This window comes from Macrotis lagotis, chromosome 2 (genome assembly GCF_037893015.1).
Source record: "Macrotis lagotis isolate mMagLag1 chromosome 2, bilby.v1.9.chrom.fasta, whole genome shotgun sequence".
Taxonomy (NCBI): Eukaryota; Metazoa; Chordata; class Mammalia; order Peramelemorphia; family Peramelidae; genus Macrotis; species Macrotis lagotis.
In genome coordinates this window covers 170084143-170104170 of record NC_133659.1, presented here as the reverse complement: position 1 = coordinate 170104170, position 20028 = coordinate 170084143, and the positions used below count along the sequence as shown (strand labels likewise).

General features: G+C 33.7%; 1 protein-coding gene and 1 long non-coding RNA gene across 12 annotated transcripts in view; one reads left to right on the top strand and one right to left on the bottom strand.

Moving 5' to 3' along the window:
• The window catches only part of BCAS3 (BCAS3 microtubule associated cell migration factor), an 851656-nt gene that overhangs the window by 476057 nt on the left and 355571 nt on the right, over positions 1 to 20028 (bottom strand). The gene's annotated exons all lie outside the window — the stretch shown is intronic.
• The window catches only part of LOC141513585 (uncharacterized), a 34348-nt gene that overhangs the window by 3007 nt on the left and 11313 nt on the right, over positions 1 to 20028 (top strand). Inside the window, exon 2 of one of the 2 annotated variants that reach the window (XR_012475831.1) lies at positions 18404 to 18457. This is a non-coding gene — a long non-coding RNA (uncharacterized LOC141513585). Of the gene's footprint in view, positions 1 to 18353; positions 18458 to 20028 lie in introns of both variants that reach the window. The other variant, XR_012475832.1, reaches the window with a different exon arrangement.

Genomic DNA, 20028 nt, shown 5'->3' with positions numbered 1-20028 from the left:
AAAAAAAAAAAAAGAAGAAAGGAAATAATGCAGGAGCCAGCCAGAATCAAGGGGTTTTAAAGAGACAAGCCATGGTGAATTAGAAGGTTTAGATCATTAACTTGTTTTTCTCTGTTTCCATAATGCTGTGAAATGTCGGCTTTGTCCCCAGTCAAAGGGAGGCCATATTGGGAATTAGTTGCCTAAACAACTGGGGCATTCTGAATAGACATTACACAAACCCCAGGTCAAATCCATACAGGCTGTCCTGAAGAGGGTACTTAGATTTCAAAACCACTACACCCCCATTGCAACCACCTTTTTCCAAGGAAGAATAACAGCACGAAAATTTCCCTCACAGGAAGCAGACTGAAAAGCCATAATGGCACTTTAAATGGATTGAAGATAAGACAAGAAAAGAAAAAAAACTTTAATGAATTTCTCATTTACCTAAAGATATTCAATGCATTCTTTTCCTTCTGCTTTGGGTCATTTATTTCAACATAACTGGTAGCTTATTGACCCCCCCCTCTTTCCATTTTTTAATTCCTGTACATAACATTATACATTCAGGAAAACTAATGTCCCCAAAAGAATTTCAAGATTGCAAAAGTTAGTTTGGTGATCTGGGTTTTGTTTAACATTGCCTTGATACAAGATAATCTGAATGGAAACAATCTATTTTCTTTCTCAACTGATCAAGAGACAAAAGATTGAATAATAAGAATTTTACATAAAAAGTTATTGATGAAAAGTAGGAGAAAAACAAAAAATGAGAAATATAAAAAAAAGTTAGAGAAGGTTCACTTTTGTTTTAAAATTTTACTTTCAAGATTCACATGCTAGTAAACCTAAGAGTTAACTTAATCATATTCTGGAGACCTTATTAAGTCTCAATTTTTTTTTAACAAGTTAGACCAAACAAAATTCATTCACTTGAAGTTAGCACTTAGATACAGTCAAGGAACCCTCCAATAAAAACTGCTCCAGGGCTATTCTTTCCATGTTTAAGGAATTTTAAGAAATCTTACTTGACAAATTCATTATAAAGAAAATGAAGCTTATTTTACTAATTCCTGATAGATTAACCTGAAGAGGCTAGCTTCAGGTTAAAAACTGAGTTGAAGTAATTCTAACCTGAAGCTTCTAATGAGGTGATGCAATGACCACATGAATTGAATTGAATTTGAGGGGCTGCTATGCTAAATCACTAGCCTGACTTTCTCCTCCAAAGCATCTGGGTTCAGTGGCCAGATATGAATCAGGAATACTGGAGATGGTCCTGAATGTGAGCCAAACAGGGTTAAATTACTTGCCCAAGGTCACATAACTAGTAAGTGTAAGTAAGAGGCTAGATTCTAACTCCTATCCTCCTGATTCCAAGGTCAGTGCTCTACCCACAGCACCACCAAACTGCCCCTGCCTGAAGCTTGTAGATCTGTGTAGTCAACCTTGCATTCTTCAGTAAGGGAATAATATGAGTAGAACTGAGTTAAATTAACTCAAGGAATTCATGCTACCATTATAGATGACAACTAAAGAAAGTCATAAATTCCACATTACTAAGAGATAAATATAAATAGATGGATGGATGGATGGATAGACAGACATTTATTATCCTATAATTCTTTTATCATATAAAGAAATATCATTCAAACCTTGGTTTTAATTATTCTAAATCATGACTTCTAATAAAAAATGAAGTTTTAAATGGTTTAGCTATCTGTGAGTAAGGAGGATGCAAGGTGAGGACAGAAGGACAGAAACAAAAAAGGATCTTAAGCAACACCTTCTTCCTAGAAAACCTGGAGACAGACCTTGCCATACTCAAGATGGTACAGCATTTATCTTGAAGAATGATGTAATTTTACTATCACATACTTTATTTTTCTTCCTTAAGGATGTGATTTCTCTCTAATCACATTCAACTTAGATCAATGTATACCATGGAAACAATGTAAGGACTTAATAGAATGCCTTCTGTGGGGGGTGGGGGGAGGGAAGCAAGAATGAGGGAAAAAATGTAAAACTCAAAATAAATAAAATCCTTCCTAAAAAAAAAAAAAAAGAATGATAGAGGCAAGAAAGTTAGCTATATCAATAACGAAAATGTAAAGGGGCTATGGACTTTGTTCTTTCTTTTTATAATCAAAGTATAATGGTAGCCTCCAGAATTTAGGTAATGATTTAACCAAATGGTCCACATCTCCAGAACTGCAAATGACTGTTTTTTACAATCGCCACTGGAAATTAACAGAAACTTCAATAAATGCCACCTTAGCAAAACAAGGGGAAGAATAAGAATCTAGGCACAGAAAATGAAAGTTGATTTCCCACTCATTTATCTTTCAGAATTCTTATTAAATTTAATGGAAGTTGTCTACACATATCAAGAGGATAATTAAGGGCAGAATTTACAATGTTCACTGACCATGAAAGGAAGCTAAATATATTACAGGAAAAAAATGACAATACTAAATACACAAACTGGGCACCAAGGTGGTGTAATAAAGAGAAATGAGGGCTAGAATGAGGAAATACATGAGTTCAAAATCACTTACTGGTTGTGTGACCATGGACAAATCATTTAACACAATTTATCTCACTTTCCTCATCTGTAAATGAGTCAGAAAAGGAAATGGCCAACTATTCCAGTATCTTTGCCAAGAAATCCCAAAATGGAGTCACAAATAGTTGAATATAACAAAAATGACTGAATAACAACAAAAATAAAAAACTATGAAGGGAATCTTATAGAATATTTGGGGACCACCTTTTAGAGAAGAATATGGGGAACAAGGATAATTTTATTTTATGTAGATATATAAGAGTCATTTAATATCACATAATGGGCAAACATAAATAACACTAGTGCAAATTTGCCACAAATAACCATTGGTTATAATCTATGTGGTTCTCTTTGACTGAACTGTTCCACAGAATATGTGACTAGCTCAGAAAACCCCAGACACCCTACTAATTTCCTAATTTGTCAAAAAATTGAATATCTAATTATACCAAGAAATATAAGAATCAGTTCAAAGAAGGAACAGTATGGCTTGGGAACAAATCAATTACAAATTAATAAGACAACGAAGAGTTAAAGGGGACTCCAAGATTCATAGACCAAGAGAGTAACAGTAATATCACCAGAACAAAAGACGAATAAGTGTTGCTTAAGACTGACACATTTTAGACAAATTAATTACAAGTTGGTAGATGCTAAATAGCAATATTTTGAATCTAGGTATAAATCCAAGACTGCCAGGTAAGCAATTGAGGTTAGAAATATAGGAAAGGGATCACTACTGAAGTCAAAGTGTATATAAATTCACTAAAAGAAAGAAAAGGTGGGAGCTGAAACAAAGTCGTGGAGGAAAGACTACAATGAAATGATAAGAAAAGGAACCAGCATCAGAAGGAAAAAAAGCAGTTAATGAATTAGTAAGAGGATCAAAAAAGTATAATGTCACCTAAAAAAAAAAAGAAAAAAGATTCACAAAGAATATGAAGATAGTAAAATGTGTTTCAAACCTGTCTCCAATATTTGGATGGTGGTATGATCAATTCATTAACTCAAAGGAGTCAATATTTCCTTCTCAGTAAATGGGGATAAGACGGGGCAACTCAGTGCGGCAGTGGATAGAGCACCAGCCCTGGAATCAGGAGGATCTGAATTCACCTAAGACACTTAATTACCTAGTTGTGTGATGGGCAAGTCACTTAACACCATTGCCTTGCAAAAAAAAAAAAAAAAATGGGTATAAGACTTGAAATAAGCTATTATAGGATCAAATTAAATATCATGTCAAGTACTTTATAAAACACAGCAGCACAATATATAAAGATCAATTTTCATTATCATTAGTCTTTTAACATAGATGTCTCTTGACAGGAGACTAAAAACAAAAGCCATTTAGTTTAGCAAGGAGGTTACAGGTAACAATTAAAAAAACTCACATTCAAATGGTCTGTTAAAGTTTGCAAAGTACTTTCTTCACTATTCTATATGGATAACTAGAGTGAATAAACTCAGAAAAGTGACAGGAGAGAAAACCAGATTATGCTTTCAGTAATGTGGAGAGAACAAGAGACAAAAAAGAGGCAGCAAAACAAACATTCAAGGGCTTTAAGCAAGACTGGAGCATGTATTAATGCTGACATAGAATGAACTTGTGGATAGAAAGTCAGGGAGGAGAAAATTGTGGGACAGAGAAAATGGAGAAGGAAAAAATGGAGACCAGAGTATGGATGGGGAATCTAGGCAGAAGAAGGGAGAGTGGTATAGAGAGAAAAAGCTTGGAGATTCAAGGAGAAGCTAATGTTTGGAGACCTCTTGTTTCCCTGTAATGTAGGAAGTAAAATGATTTAAACAATCAGTAACTTAAATAAATATGGTAAAAATATAACAAAAGTTAAAATGAACAAGTTCAAAACTCAAAATGAATGTTTTGAAATTATAATAACAAAACTTAGTCAAAGAAGAACTATGAAAGTTCATCTCAATCCTTTCTTTGCAGAAATGAGAGTGGGAGGGACTATGGAAATGAAGGACAGGGTTACAATTAGTTGATTTATTGGATTTTTTTTACTCAACTTCTTTTCCCCTCTATCTTTTATTCTTTGTTATGAAAAATGGCATGGGAGGGAATAAAAAGTTGCCCTCAGAGCCAGAAAAATCTGGGTTCAAATCCTAATTCTTTGGTATATTGGCCTGGGCATGCCACAATATCACAGTGAAGAAGCTAAGACAGTAGCAGGAAAAATGTCAACATTCAACAGGGGAAACAATGGTATATTCTATTCTTTCTGATAAGGCATAGATTTCTGGTAGGAATTGAAAAGGGATATTTTGTAAAATTTAGGTTAAGTAAAAACAAAACATTTTGATGAAGATATATTTAAAATAAGAGATGTTTTGAAAATAAATTTAAATACAAATTTCTAAATAATTTAATGAAAAAATCATTCAAATTTTGAGGGGTGTGGAGAGGAAAAGGAAATTCAAATTCAGGTTGCAGAAAAAGCATATCAAGATAAGAGTATGATATTTATTTTCTTGGTTTTCATTCCCAAAGACTATTCTTCCTTACCCTGGCAACAGAGTTCTCTTTTTATAGGATCCTATAAGGACAGTCTTATTATTACCCTCATCATTAAGACCCAAGACTCAGTCCTATTTAATCAGCAACAAGGAAAGACTCTTCTTGAGGTAATAGCATTCAATGACAAAAAAGGAAAACTACTCACTATATACATCGACTGAATGCTCTGACCCTGGAGCAAGTTTTTTTGAATCTTTTGTTGTGTTTTTTTTCCCATTAAAGCATCAACATGCCTGGGATACACAAGATAAAAAAATATCATGAGAAGTTTTCTAAGAAGTTACTGTGCAAAATTAAGACATCACCTGTGTTAAACTGTTCCTATCTACCTTTTTTTCTTTTCTGCTTTTTAACTCCAAAAGGGCAAAGAGAAGGATGCCAATATTTCATTACAGTTGAATGGACTACACATGGACAATCTGAACAAGGACATCACAAATACCAGTAAAAAGACAAATTTCCAATAGCTCTGTACTTTCAAACTCCAGTTGAGACAAGCATGACAAAATGTAACAAAAAAGAGAAAAAGTCACTATAAGTGACAAAATATTACAAAAAAGGCTGTTCCCATAGTATCTCTGGCTCAATAAGACACAGGAAGACCCAAAAACTTAATGAGAAAGTTTGTTCTTATAAGACTCCGAATACTATTTTTTTTGGCTCAAGACTTTCAATAATAGTTGTCTTTAATGTTAGAAGATTTGATGATATGAATTGCCCATTGTATTTATTAAAGTGTGTGGGGTGTTATATAGGCTTACTGACTTTTGAGTCCTCATACAAAACTGTTATAAATCTGAAATTCTGGAGGTTCACAAGTACCCTAAAATGAGTGGTCAAACACACACACACACACACACACACACACACACACACACACACACACACACACACACACACACACACACACACACACACACACACACAGCAAAAGGCAAGAAGCATCAGAAATACTGTTTGCAAAGAGGTGAAAGAAGAAATTTCATCTGGAGAGGAGAGGAGGGGGGAAAAAATGAGACTAATCATTTACATAAGGCCTACTCATATGCCAGGTACTATGCTAAACATTTTACTAATATAATGTATATAATCCTCACAACAAATCTAAGAGGTAGATTCTGTTGTTATATCTTTTTAATTAACACTTTAGGAAATGAAGATGGGGACAGAGATGGGAAAAGAGGAGAGTAGGGAGAGAATAGAAGGGGAGGGGAAGGGGAAAGATTCCAGAACTGGAAATAAAATACATTTTTCTGGATATTAAAAAACAATTCAGATATAATGAGTAGGGGATATTTATATATATATATATATATATATATATATATATATATGTATATATATATGTATATATATATATAAATGACTTTTAAGAAAGTTTTCAACAGGAAAGAATAAACTAGGAAAAGAACCAGAAGTCAATGCTGACTTGCTTTGTAACTATGAATACTCAATATTAATGTTCCTCAATATTCCCATATGGAAATCAAAATAATAAATAACACTTAAATTTTATTAGCAATAATTTTGTAGCATATATAAAGTAGTCTAAATATCAGTAACCCCAAAAGAATAAAGAGAAACTCAGAGATAAAATTCAGATCACAGAATTTAAAGATTGAGGCCTTAGAAACCATCATTTTGGTTTAGTGGTAAGTAAAAGTGATGGACTTTGATTCAGGATTTGATTCCTTGCTCTAAAAGAGGCTATGTATCCAGGGGCAAATAATTTGACCAGTTTTTCTGTAGTCTCAACTATAAAGGAGGAGTCATAAGATTTCATTACCAACTTCATAAAGCAGGTGTGAGGAAAGTTCTTTAGTGTGGGCAATTATTTTTTACTTCTTTCTGGTTTGGAGCAGTTAGCACAAAAAGGACAAGATCTCCAGGGCATCTTGGAATTCTGGGAAAGCACAGGAATGCCATTTTCATTTGGAATGTCTGCTTTCTTCGTGATTCTCACTCTTCAGGTCTTTTGTTCTGATTTTCCATAAATTGTCTTCTCATGGAAGTGACCTGGAAAATGGGAAAGTTCTAGATTGCATCTGCTCCTACAAATAGGGCTACTGAGAAGGCAAAGGACTGAGCCCTCTGGGTTGCAGAAGAGCATCCCTGACAGAAGGAATTCAGAGAACCTATGGTTGAGTCACCCCTTCCTCCTCTTACACATGAGCTAACCTGAGGTAAAATACTCTATTTGGGATTACCATCAAATCATGTAGGCATTACTTGAAGGCATGATTTTCCAGATATTCTACTCCACAAATACACAGAGGAAAAATGGATTATGTTGATGATAAAAGTGAAGAGAGAAAATAACAATGGGCTTTGTTGCTACACTTAGGGACAGTCTGTCATGTCAGTTCTGCTGAAGTATATCCCCAAACTGGTCATCATTAACAGACTCACTTGCCCAGAGGGAAAAAAAGGAGGCTGAAAGCTCCGGACAAAAGAAATCCCAGCAGACAAAGTAAAAACAAATTAAAGACCCCATTATAAAACACAGATGCTACAAGGAAAATAAACTTCCCCAGATTTACTGGGCTTTGACAAAGTTGGACATTTGTGGAAAAGACATCAGCATCAACTCCCAGGTAATGCTGCAACAAAGTTAACCTCCTTTCTGTTTTATCTTTACCCTTTTTGCAGAAGATTGCTTGGGATTCTTAGCTTCTGAATGTAATGATCCGAGAACATGTGAACATGGCTTTTTGCCAACTGCTTCTAAAGCAAAGTCCTGGGACTTGTTCACAATTCCAGATCAAGTTTAACTTACAAAGTCTCTTTCTTTCTCCTTTTTTTTAATTCCAAACCATTTTATGAAGATTTAAGACAGAGAAAATTTTATTGCTTCTGCCCTTTTAAAAAAGTCAATTTTTTTCTACTATGATAAGGATTGAAGTTAAAATGATATTGTTAATTAACTTCCATTGGTATTTAACCATTTGAAAAGTCCTTCACTGATTAAAAAAAAAAACCTGGAAGATAACATTCAACATATATAACAAAATAATCATTCAACAGATTTTTCAGAAGAAGAAACAGAGACTTGGAGATGGTAAATGATTTCTTCAGATTCACATGTTTAGACAGAGCAGCATAAAGACTCAAACCTAGTATTACTGACTTGAAACTGAAGATTCTTTCCACTAGATCACTTGCTTCTCAAATTGATTAATACCAAAATACTGAGGAGTCATAGTCATGGCTGGGCAGAGTTTTCCAAATATAGCATTCTTTGAAGCAGTACTGATGAACAAGAACTAAAGGAAACAAATCAGAAGATAATTTGAGTCATGGCTTTTTTGGGGGGTTTTTGCAAGGCAGTGGGGTTAAATGACTTGCCCAAGGTCACAAAGCTAGGCAATTATTAAGTGTCTGAGGTCAATTGGAATTCAGGTCCTCCTGGCTCCAGGGCCGATTCTCTCTCCACTGCACCACCTAGCTGCCTGAGTCATGGCTTTTAAAACCCAATTTAAAAATCTTTTTCCATTATTGCTTGCAAAAATTTTAAACTATTGCTACTGTTTTCAATGGTTTTTCTTATTTTGGAATTCTATCATATAGGTAGAAAAATGCTGTATCAAGTGGGGGTCTATGTACTTCATGATAGCTAGGTATGTATGTATGTACGTGTATATATATAGGTATATGTTTAAGGATATTCCTTGAAGGTTTAGCAAACTAGTGACTCAAAGTATAGATTGAAAGAGACCATAGGACTCTGATGAAGAGAAATCAGAAAGTACCAATCTTCTTTATTTATAGAGGGTGGATGCTATGGATATGAAACACTGTATTTACTGTGGACTTGCCTAATGTGTTCATCAATTTTGCTGAATGTTAATTGTTTTCCTCTTTTTTATTCTCTGTTATAAAAAGTAGCTCTCTGAGTGAGGGGAAATTATATATTAAGAAATAAAGATGATATAAAAACAAGATATCATGCAAAAATTACTCTTTTTAACAAATAGGACATAATGAGTTTAATGAAGGAGAAAGCAATTATTTGATAGGAAGAACCAAAAAAAAAATCAAACAAGCAAACCAGGAATTTTAGAGGTGCTTTGATAATTTTAAAAATAGAAAATATAATTTGTTGATGTGAAGGGAAGAAAAAAAAGGAAGAAAATTCACTTAAAATAAACAAAATACAAGAAAAGTATAACAACTATCCTATAGGAGGCATTTTGATATAAGAAATTGTGATACCATCTCATTTTCTTTTCTATCTTATCCTCTAAATAAATATCAAAGTAGCTGAGCATAAATGCCACAAAGGATGGGTATTTATAAGATTCAATGTTTTCTATACTGGTATAATAAACACACTACCCTGCATGGACACATGCTTCCACCACAGGATAATCCTCAATTTTCAGCAAGACAGTCTCACTACATCCTTAGTTTAAAATTTTGACTTCTCCAAAACACCTGCAGCACCATTTTGCTCTGTGCCACTGAAATGCAATTCTAAGTATTTCTGAAAACAGAAACTCTATCCTTGAAAAAAATAGTTATCTACCTCATTAGCAGATTTATATTTTTGTTGCTATATATGTCTAACAACAAAAATTTATTTATATGCGTATGTATATGTGTGTACAAAGGAGTTGTTTTTTCTCTTCTCCAGAAGGGCAAAGCAGTCAACATGTTTCTAATATACTGCCATAGAGTTGACAGGACTAAAAATTAAATATGAACCAAAAATTTTAACTAAGTTTAAAAAAAATCCCAGATTTCTTGACTCTGTCTTAATACAAATAAAATGATAACTTGTTTTGAGGCAATCACAGGCAATCTAGGCTCAGAGAAATTTAAATTCTGCTTAACTATTGCTAGCTGTCCATTTTCACATTTAAGTTTTTTCAACCAAACACTAGATAAACATTTAATGAAAGTCAATTAAATTCCCTTCAAAATACATAAAAGAGATAATAGGTGAATGTGATGTACTTGCATGTGGGTTATTGTTAGTTAATTTGGGGGAGTGTGTTTTTTTATTTGAATTTTTTTTAAGTTCACTACATGAGAATGAAAAGCTTCCCAGCTGCAGATCCAGGACTCTCACCCTCCTTTTTGACCTTTTCTCAGACATGCACCAGTATAATCTGTAATCTACTTGAGTCGGAAGAGGAAACAGCAGCGCCCTAGTGAGAAACAGTGCCTTCTGACCCACATACTGAACAGGGCGGAAGCAAGACTGGATCATAGGGGTAGTCTGAGAATGGAACAGACAATTCAATAAAAATCAGGAAAACACCAAAAATACAGCACACTTGCTCCCTGTTGCCAAGCAGAAAGTTTAGAGGGGAGACAAAAGATAAAGGAAGTTTAGTGCCAATACTACTTGCAATCTTCCACTTTATTTTTCAATACTTGAGAAGTTGGAAGAACTTGGGGCTAGCAGTTACATGTTGAAGTTGCAGTATTTCAACAGAGAAGCTGGTTTGTATTATTTTAAAGCATCTTATCCAAATAAACAACAGGGATCACCTAGCAATGAAGAAGTTACCAGTAAAAGTTGAGTGGACATGTTGCAGAGGATGGGGGAATGCTCAGGAAGATCTCATAGGAAAGACAATTAGAAAATAAATCCATAATCTGATCCTGAAATAAACTTAATGTTTTTAAGATTCTATAAGTATTTTTTAAGTAATTTCTTCACAGACACACACACACGTGCATGCACAGACACACACACATAGAAAAGGGTATAAGAAGGATAATATTTAAAAATTATGATTGCTCTAACAAAGGCATTTGCTATCTACTGAAGATAAAGACAGAGCAAGATGTAATGTGTATAGCTCCAGAATTCTAGGGGATAGATTGGCTGATGTCAAACAGAGGAACTCAAGATGTAAGAAGTTCTAACAATCAGCAAAGAGACCAGGAAAAGAGGAGAGAAGGGCCAGTGGCAGTTTCCAAATGAAAAAGTACAGAAAAATAGGCAAGGTGAAATAAGAGGAAAAGTTGAGAACCCTGAAAGTGACCATGAGAAATCTTAATGAAATAGGAAAGATTTATCTAAAGGGCTTCAGAATGGAATACCTGTGAGAACAGGCATTGAAATCTACTAGTTAGAAGAGAAGGTTATGACAGTGTAACCTTGCAGTTACCTTTCTTATCTACTACTTATGTGGCCTACCTTTGAAAAAGGTGCTTAATCTTATCACACTTTAGTTCCCCCATCACTAAATAGGATTAAACAATATCTCTGTCCTATAGAGGGGAGTTTCAAATAATAGTTTTTAGAGTATTTTAGATTTGGGGGATGAAAGGCAAAACATCTGTGTACAGTATATGTGTGCATGGATTTGTGTTTACTATTCATTTCAAAGATGCAAATTTCTGTTTGTGTTTACTATTCATTTCTGTTTGTCAAAGGAGGGTTGTTGTTTTTTTTTTTTTAAAGATTAGCATGGGGGCGCAGTGGAAGAGCACTGGCCCTAGAGTCAGAAGTACCTGAATTCAAATCTGACCTCAGACACTTAATAATTACCTAGCTGTGTGGCCTTGGGCAAGCCACTTAACCCTATTGCCTTGCAAAAAAAAAAAATTAGCATGAACAGAAAAAAGGGGGAAAAATTCAAGATGTGGGTCAGATAACAATTACAGGAATAAAAAGGCAGAGTTGCCCATGTATGAACCGCACCCAAGGTGTCCATCAAAAAATTTGTGGGCATACATTAACTTCAATGGGAAAAATATCAATTTTACTTCAATAAAAAGGTTTTCTTTGAAATTTTACATATTATTATTTTCATTTATTTAAAAATATTATTCTGGGAAGGGGATTATGGAAGTTACCAACGTATGGTTAAAGAGGACTAAGACACACAAAAAAGACAAATATTGGCTCTGATTCTTTCAATGAAAATATCAACAAGCACCAAGAAAAATTTTAGTTTCTCTAAAGTACAAATACAGCATCCAGAAAGAGATACACTGAAGGTTTCAATACATACTTAAAAAGTTCTCAAACTCCAAACCTTTTATCTAGAATCCTACATTAGCCATTAAAACAAGAGAAACTCTCCACCCACATCATAAATAACAGTTCTTCACTGATATCCTATCTTTGAATACCCATTTTAGTGCTGACCAAAAAAAAAAAAAAAACAACCAAGAAAACAAAAACAAAAACTACCAGGTAAGATGAAGTAAGAAAAACAAAGGAAAGTATAATGCTTCACTAATGCAAAGAAAAATTAAAAGAAGAAAACCGAGTTTATTTCATCCAAGGCATCAGTTTTAATAACCTAAGTTTACAATATAAACTAATTGTGTATATGCTGGAGAGTATTACATGTCCAAATAACATGGAAATCATACAACTGTTCTATTCAAAAGTAGGACATTCAAAGTGTATTTCCAAAGAATTGGAAAAGTCAGTGATTTCAGTTTACCAATTTCCATATTTTAATTTAGTTTTAAACACTGTATACACAAAAAAAGACAATAATTGTATTTTGAAGTAAATCATATCTGAAACATAACTATAAAATGGCAAAGTATTATTTCTTCTTCCCACTGTCAGAAGTCCTACTTTTACTCAGGACTGTTAAGGATATTTTCTGGCTCTGTGTCAGCACCATGACTCAGGTCATGAGAAGTGTCAAAGATCCATTTCCTTCAGATGGGAAAGAGTCACTGATTTTTAACAGCCCCACAAAATGCCGGGGGGAAAGGAGGGTAGGGTTGAGAGGAGGGAGGAAAAACAAGTATTTTGCAGAATGAGCACAATAAAATCTTTTAGTTATCCTCTATTTTATTTCCATGTTAATATTTCAGTACCTTTATTCAAAACATTGTAGTATTTTTTCACCCATGAAAAACTAACCCCACAGGAAATATACTCAATTTGGGAAATAAATTCTAAAACTATTAGAAACAAGAAAGCAAAAGATCACCAGTGCATCATTAAAATCAATCATAGAAAATCAGCATACAATGAGAATAAAGAGTCAAGACACAGTACTCAATTGAATAAGTTATTCTCATAAAAACACAAACCTGCCTACTGTCATAATAGCAAAGTATATAAAAGTGCTAGAAATAGATGATGTTAATGATGCCAAAAGGAAGAGATACAAAAATAAGTAGCTCCTGGACAGTTTAATCCCAAGAAATACTTGCTTACCTGTTTTTCCTTCTTTTGCTACTATATAACAATATCAACTTTGTCATACTGAGAAATCAGAGACCAATAGATACCTGAACCTATTTACTAAACAGGATCAACAGACACCTGAACTATTTACTCACTCCAAAATTATAGCTGTCATATTACAACATTGTGCCTTAAGTAAGGAAGTTATAACATTTTTTTAAGACACAGACACTATCCCCGAAATACTATAACCTAGTCAGGGACAATAGATTCTTTTAACTTTTTAAAATTATTTTTTAAGTTTTCATAAAGTTTTTAAAAGTTTTTTGAAGTTATTTTATTTTTTAAAAGGCTATTACTTCTATACACTTTTAAATAAAATTTTTAAAGTCCTTTTTAAAAGTTTTTATTAAGTATTTTAAAGTTAAATATTTTAAAGTTATTTTACTTTTTTAAAGACCACTACTTGGCATTATTCTCACCTCATCATCCAATGTTAACTGTTGTTGCAATGAATCATAAATTTCTTTCCTGTTCTTATTTCTACTTCAGTTCAATGTGTAACTTCCCCAACATACCAATCATTGCAATTTTTAAAAAATCAATTCAATAAACATTAAGCACCTACTAAGTAAAAATCCACTGTACAAGGAGGTAGAGACACATGAAAAAGAAGAAAAAATACATATTTTATGCCCTTAAGGAGCTCATAATTAAATAAGAAGATGAAATATCCAAAAATAAAAATAAGTGATCTTTACATACAGCATTTTAAATTTTGGGAGAGGAAATGGTGAAAGGCATTTGTTAATTTGAAAGAAAGAAGTGCTCCAGTGCATTATTGAACATTTATTCATATTTTTATGAAGAAAGCTCTAAAAAATGCTTTGACCAATGAGGTACCCTCTAAAGTCTCAGTCTAACTGATATTAATGGTCTTGCTCCTACCATATTCATTCCATAACTTGAAACTCATTCTACATAGCCATAACATTCATATCATTCCATTCGCCCAACTGAACCAGATATACTTGTAAGATTTCTATTGAATGTGGCTAAAACCCACATGGCTTTATGCTGCCTTGTTCCCCACTTGGTTCTTGCTCCTTGACAACTCAAACGCTTCATTCCCATATCTCTTCCACTGTTTGTTCAGCTTTGGTCACTTAGAATTAACTTCCCTCTATAATACAGATTAATGTTTAGGCAAAATCAATATGTTGGAATAGGTATCTTTTACATAGAGACTTAAAAACTCCAACTCCTAACTTTAAGATCTGCTTGCAAATTTATTTAAAATACATCAGTCAATAAACATTTAAGTACCTATTAGAAGCCAAACATTGTGCTACATGCAGGAGATACAAAAAGAGGCAAAAGAAATCCCTGCTTTCAAGGAGCTCACAATCTTGTGCAGGTGACAATAAGCAAATTATTACATAAAGAAACTTACCTACAAGGTATATATGTTTGAGGGTTGCTAGGTAGCACAGTGAATAAAGTACTAGTCATGGAGTCAGGAGGACAGGAATTCAAATCCAGCCTCAGAAAATTGACACTTACTAGCTGTGTCACTTTGGGCCACTCTTACCCCTGACTGCCTGGCATGTAGGCCATCTCCAGTCATCCTGATTCATATCTGGTCACTGGATCCAGGTGACTCTGGAGGAGAAATTGAGACTGGTGGCTTAGCACAGTATCCCCTCACTCAAATCCAATTCAAGTGCTTATCATTACATCAACTACCTGATGTCATGGTATTCTTTGAGAATGAAGGATACAGATCATCATGTATGTATAGCAGAGAGTCAAACCTTTATATAAGAGGACTTATTCTAAGTCAGAGCTCTAAACTATGATTATAACTCTAACTTTTCATTTTATGTTACCTTCATAAAAATTCAGAGGAGAAACAAACTGACTTGAGGGCCATTATATTATCCCGAAGCAAAAAATTAAGCTAACTTTTCTAACAGTATAGGGGCTCAATCTCAGGAAGAAAAAGGGTAGAGAAGCAGGTAGTGATCAAATTTCCTAAATCATGCCCCTAGGTTAGGAGACAGAATAAGTATGGAAAGAATTCAGGGTAGCTGGATAAAGCAAGTACAAAGGAAGAGAAAGGATACATATTTGCTAGTCTACATATATTAAACACTGAACACTGAATAACTTCAAGAAAGAAGGTTCATCTATGCCCAAAGGGCAACAAAAATGTGCATACCCTTTGATCCAGCAATACCACTACTGGGCCTATACCCTGAAGAGATGATGAAAAAGGGTAAAAAACACCATGTACAAAAATATTCATAGCAGCCTAATTTGTGGTGGCAAAGAATTGGAAATCAAGTAAATGTCTTTCAATTGGAGAATGACTTAGCGAACTGTGGTATATGTATGTCATGGAACACTATTGTTCTATTAGAAACCAGGAGGGATGGGAATTCAGGGAAGCCTGGAGGGATGTGCATGAACAGATGCTGAGTGAGATGAGCAGAACCAGAAAAACATTATGCACCATAAAAGCAACATGGGGGTGATAATCGACTTTGATGGACTTGCTCATTCCATCACTGTAACAATCAGGGACAATTTGGGGCTGTCTGCAATGTAGAATACCATCTGTATTCAGAGAAAAAACTGTGGCGTTTGAACAAAGACCAAGGACTATTACCTTTAATTTAGAAAAAAAAACTGATATCTTATTGTCTGATCTTGCTATCTCTGATACTTTGTTTCTTCCTTAAGGATATGATTACTCTCTCATCCATCACATTCCATTTGGATCAATGTATACCATGGAAACAATGTAAAGACTGGCAAATTACCTTCTATGGGGGTTGGGGGGGAGGGAAGTAAGATTTGGGGGAAAATTGTAAAACTCAAAATAAATAAAATCTTTAAAAAAGAAAAATAAAATAAAATGCAGTGGATTGGAAAAAAAAAAGAAGGTTCATGAAATCTCACACATTTATTATTGAGGCATATAAAGCCTTCACAGAAGCTTGAATGGACTTCTCTATTTGGAAACCTGGCCACCAAAAATCCCTAACTACCATCTAACTGCAATGTTTCATTCTACTCCTTTGATTGATTTTTCTCTTCTACAGTAAGTTTTACCTTGCCATTTGTAGCTCATTACCAGGAGAACCTTCTAGAGTTATGTCACCCTAGTGTTCACTATGATACTGGATCAAAAGAACACAAACATATGAGAAACAAAAGAATAGAGAAAATTCAGCAAACTCCAATGAACAGCTAACAAACACTAACAAAAAGACTAATAAGAGATTAGTAAACATTATTCCAACTGTCTGATTTTATTTCTATTAAGTATTTATATTACCAGGTTGGAAAAACTTTCCCTGATTCTAGCCATTTCAGTCATTACAAATTTTCGCCATTTTCACCTGACACATAACTCTTCTTAATATACTTATTATGCATTATTGTGTATTACAGCTACATGAGCATGTGTCATTTCACTGAACTGGACCAAAAGTTTCAAAAGCAAAGATAGCAAGACTCATCCAGAATTTTTTTAGCTCCTCCAGTAGTATGTAGCTCAGTTCTTTCATGGTACAAATACTAAATCAATAATATCAGAACTGAATTAATTGAATTAAAATACTAACTTGTAAAGTTTATTAAGCTCTAGTTATACATGCATAGCCATAGAAAATCTTAAAACGCTATATAAACAGGAAGTAGTAATGGTTAATATTCCCAGGGTCTAATATGCCCATCACACATAGTAGGCACTTAATATGTGTTGAATATCATATTCATATATATATATATATATATATATACACATATATACACACATACAAATTTATGAATAAATATTCACTCTCCTTCTTAAACTAGTTTTTGATCCCAGATAAAATGAAACCATTAGCCTGCAGGTATACATATATATGTATGTATGTATGTATGTATGTATATATATATATATATATAAAAAATTGTATTAGTATATTAGTGTATTATATATATACATAAATGTAAAAAATCAACAAACTAACAAGCCTTTCAGAAAATAATTACATAACTTGCCATACAAGTGACACAATCTGAAAATTATCTAAAACCTTAACTTCATTCAGCTAGAGAACCCAGACTGATTCATTTAGAGTTTTAAGGGAATAGTTCTGTAAATTAAGAATCAATGATTTCTGGGGCAGCTAGGTGGCGCAGTAGATAGAGCACTGGCCTTGGAGTCAGGAGTACCTGGGTTCAAATCTGGCTTCAGACACTTAGTAATTACCTAGCTGTGTGGCCTTGAGCAAGCCACTTAACCCCATTGCCTTGCAAAAACTAAAAATAAAAATAAAAAAAAGAATCAAGGATTTCAAGAAATACATTTACATGCAAAAAATCAAATCCAATAGCTTGGTTCACAGAATTTTTCATGGAAGGACTCAAACTTTCAAAGGTAGCTGTTTTAAAATGCCCCTAGAGAGTAATTAACTCCTGCATAATGAGCAAAATATTCTCTAGTACTAAATCTTTTATACACAGAATCCCCCTATCTCAAGGCTAATTGAACTAAAACGTTATGTGTCTTTTTCTCCTAACTATAAATATAAATATAAATCTGTCCAATAATACACCAGAACACAGGTCAAGAAATCACGAATAAAGGGAACCTAAAATGCTAAAAGATGATTTGAATATATCCCAGAATCAGCCATTGCCACATTGAGGGCAAGAATAGTGTAGATGCAGGAAAGCTGAGAAAATACCGCCCTCTAGAGGAGGTTCACACTAATATTAAAATACAAACAAGAAAAAAAAACCCTTAAAAACTGCATAAGAAAGCGTTTTTGATGCTGAAATCTCAGAGGATGTAATGACTTAAAAAAAAAGAGGAAAATATCTGATGGGCACTAAAAGTCATAACCAAAGAACAGTTGCAGGTCAGTGTTAATTGATAACTAGTACTTCCAGAATTAAAAACAAATTATCAGTGAACATGCAAAACATAGTAATTCTGTTGTATGCCCTCTGAACAACACTACATATTCTGTTTAGATCAATTTTCATAGTTTTTCATTCACATTAAAATTTGGAAAAGAATTTTTTTCTGTTGCTCTTAAAGATCTACACTTAAATTTATTTTAAATTATTTTTCTTTCTATTTCTCTAAATAGGTGGTTTTCAAAAGTAAGTGTTACTTAAAGGAAACCCATCTGTTTTTCAGAGATACATGATGATGTCACTCCTTTGAACCCAGCTTCCCAAAAGGATTCATCTGGTAAGGAGGAGTGAAGCACTGGAAAACTGTGCAAAGTGATAGGAAATTACATAAAGCTAGAGATCTGGGTAACTAGCAAACTGAGGACTTTCTTAATGTTATCATGCTATATGAAAGAAAAGGTCTATGTATAAAGATAAAGTAATTAGAAAAAGTGGAATAATCTTTCAAAAGAAAAAAATTAAAAGTGTATGCAATTGTGTGTGCCTGAAATATATCTAAAACTTTAGATTCACAAAACTAGTAAAAACCAGAGTGAAAGAACAGAATTTTCTGTTTTAAATTTATATATTAAATGTCATCTCAGGCAAAAAAAAAATTTAAAGCAGAGTTAACACTAAATATGATTGGTTATTTGGCACAAAGCTATGAAAAGGAAACATCAAAACACATTAAAATTAATGTTCAAGAAGAGTCTGAGAAGCAACATATAAGTAGACTGTACTAAGTAGAAAGACATAAACTAATTAGATAGAATTGTGTGATTGCTTTTTATTTATATCTGTGATATGGTCTATCTCCTAAAAACTATGCAATACCAATATCTGTGACCTTACAATGCAACATATAGGCTAAAACCCTGAAATTCTAAGGGGTAAATGTAACCCAACTGGAAGGAAAAATGATGTTCCAAAGACGGAGGGCTCAAAGTCCAAAGTGCTTTTGTAACAAATGGGAAAATTACTGCAAAGCCTTACTCTCAGAATCTTAAATACCAAATGTCTTCATTGAAATTATTAAATATGGCTCCTCCTGGACATCAACAACAGTTTTCCACAGATAGAACAAGAGAGGGAATAATTCTCTCACAATTGTGGAAATTCCACCATACAAACTTCATGAAATTGGGAGTCAGACATAGGAGGAAAGGAAAAGAGAGGCAGAGGCTGTGGGATGAATTTTTGTTAAACCTGGAACTGAAACCCAATCTAATCCAATCAAATCTAATAAGCATTTACTAAAGACTGACTACTTGGAACACACTATATTAGGTACTGTGGATACAAGACTCCAAAAGAAAAGAATCCCAGAATATGTGGAGCTCATATTCTTTGTGAGTGATAAAACATGTAAACATTTAAATATATTTGTGATTATTTTGGGAGGGAGATGGAAATAAAACCTGGAGGGATACAGAACCTAATTTGGAAAAGAAATAGAACATCTGAAAGGAAAACTTGAATAGATTTGATAACTAAAATGCCTTTTTAAGAAATAGAAATGCATACAATATGAAATAGATAAATGAAACCTATTCAGGTAGGCATTAATGCATGCATAAAAAACATACTATTTCCAAACAAAGGAAGTTAATCCTTGGGGGAAAATAAAGGAAATTGAGTTGCCTCATTTCACCAAAAAGATAGCTGAGCAGTCCTAAACCAAGCTGAAGATATTCACAGTGAAAAAAAATCTGTACTGTCTGTGGAGGGTATAAAGGATAACAATTTCCTTTACCTCACTTCACTAAAAGAAGCATAGACAAACAACAGTGAGGCCAAAGAGTGATTCATTTTCAAAATGAATCCCACCCTGATCAAAAGTTTATACTGTGTGAGTAAACAAGTATC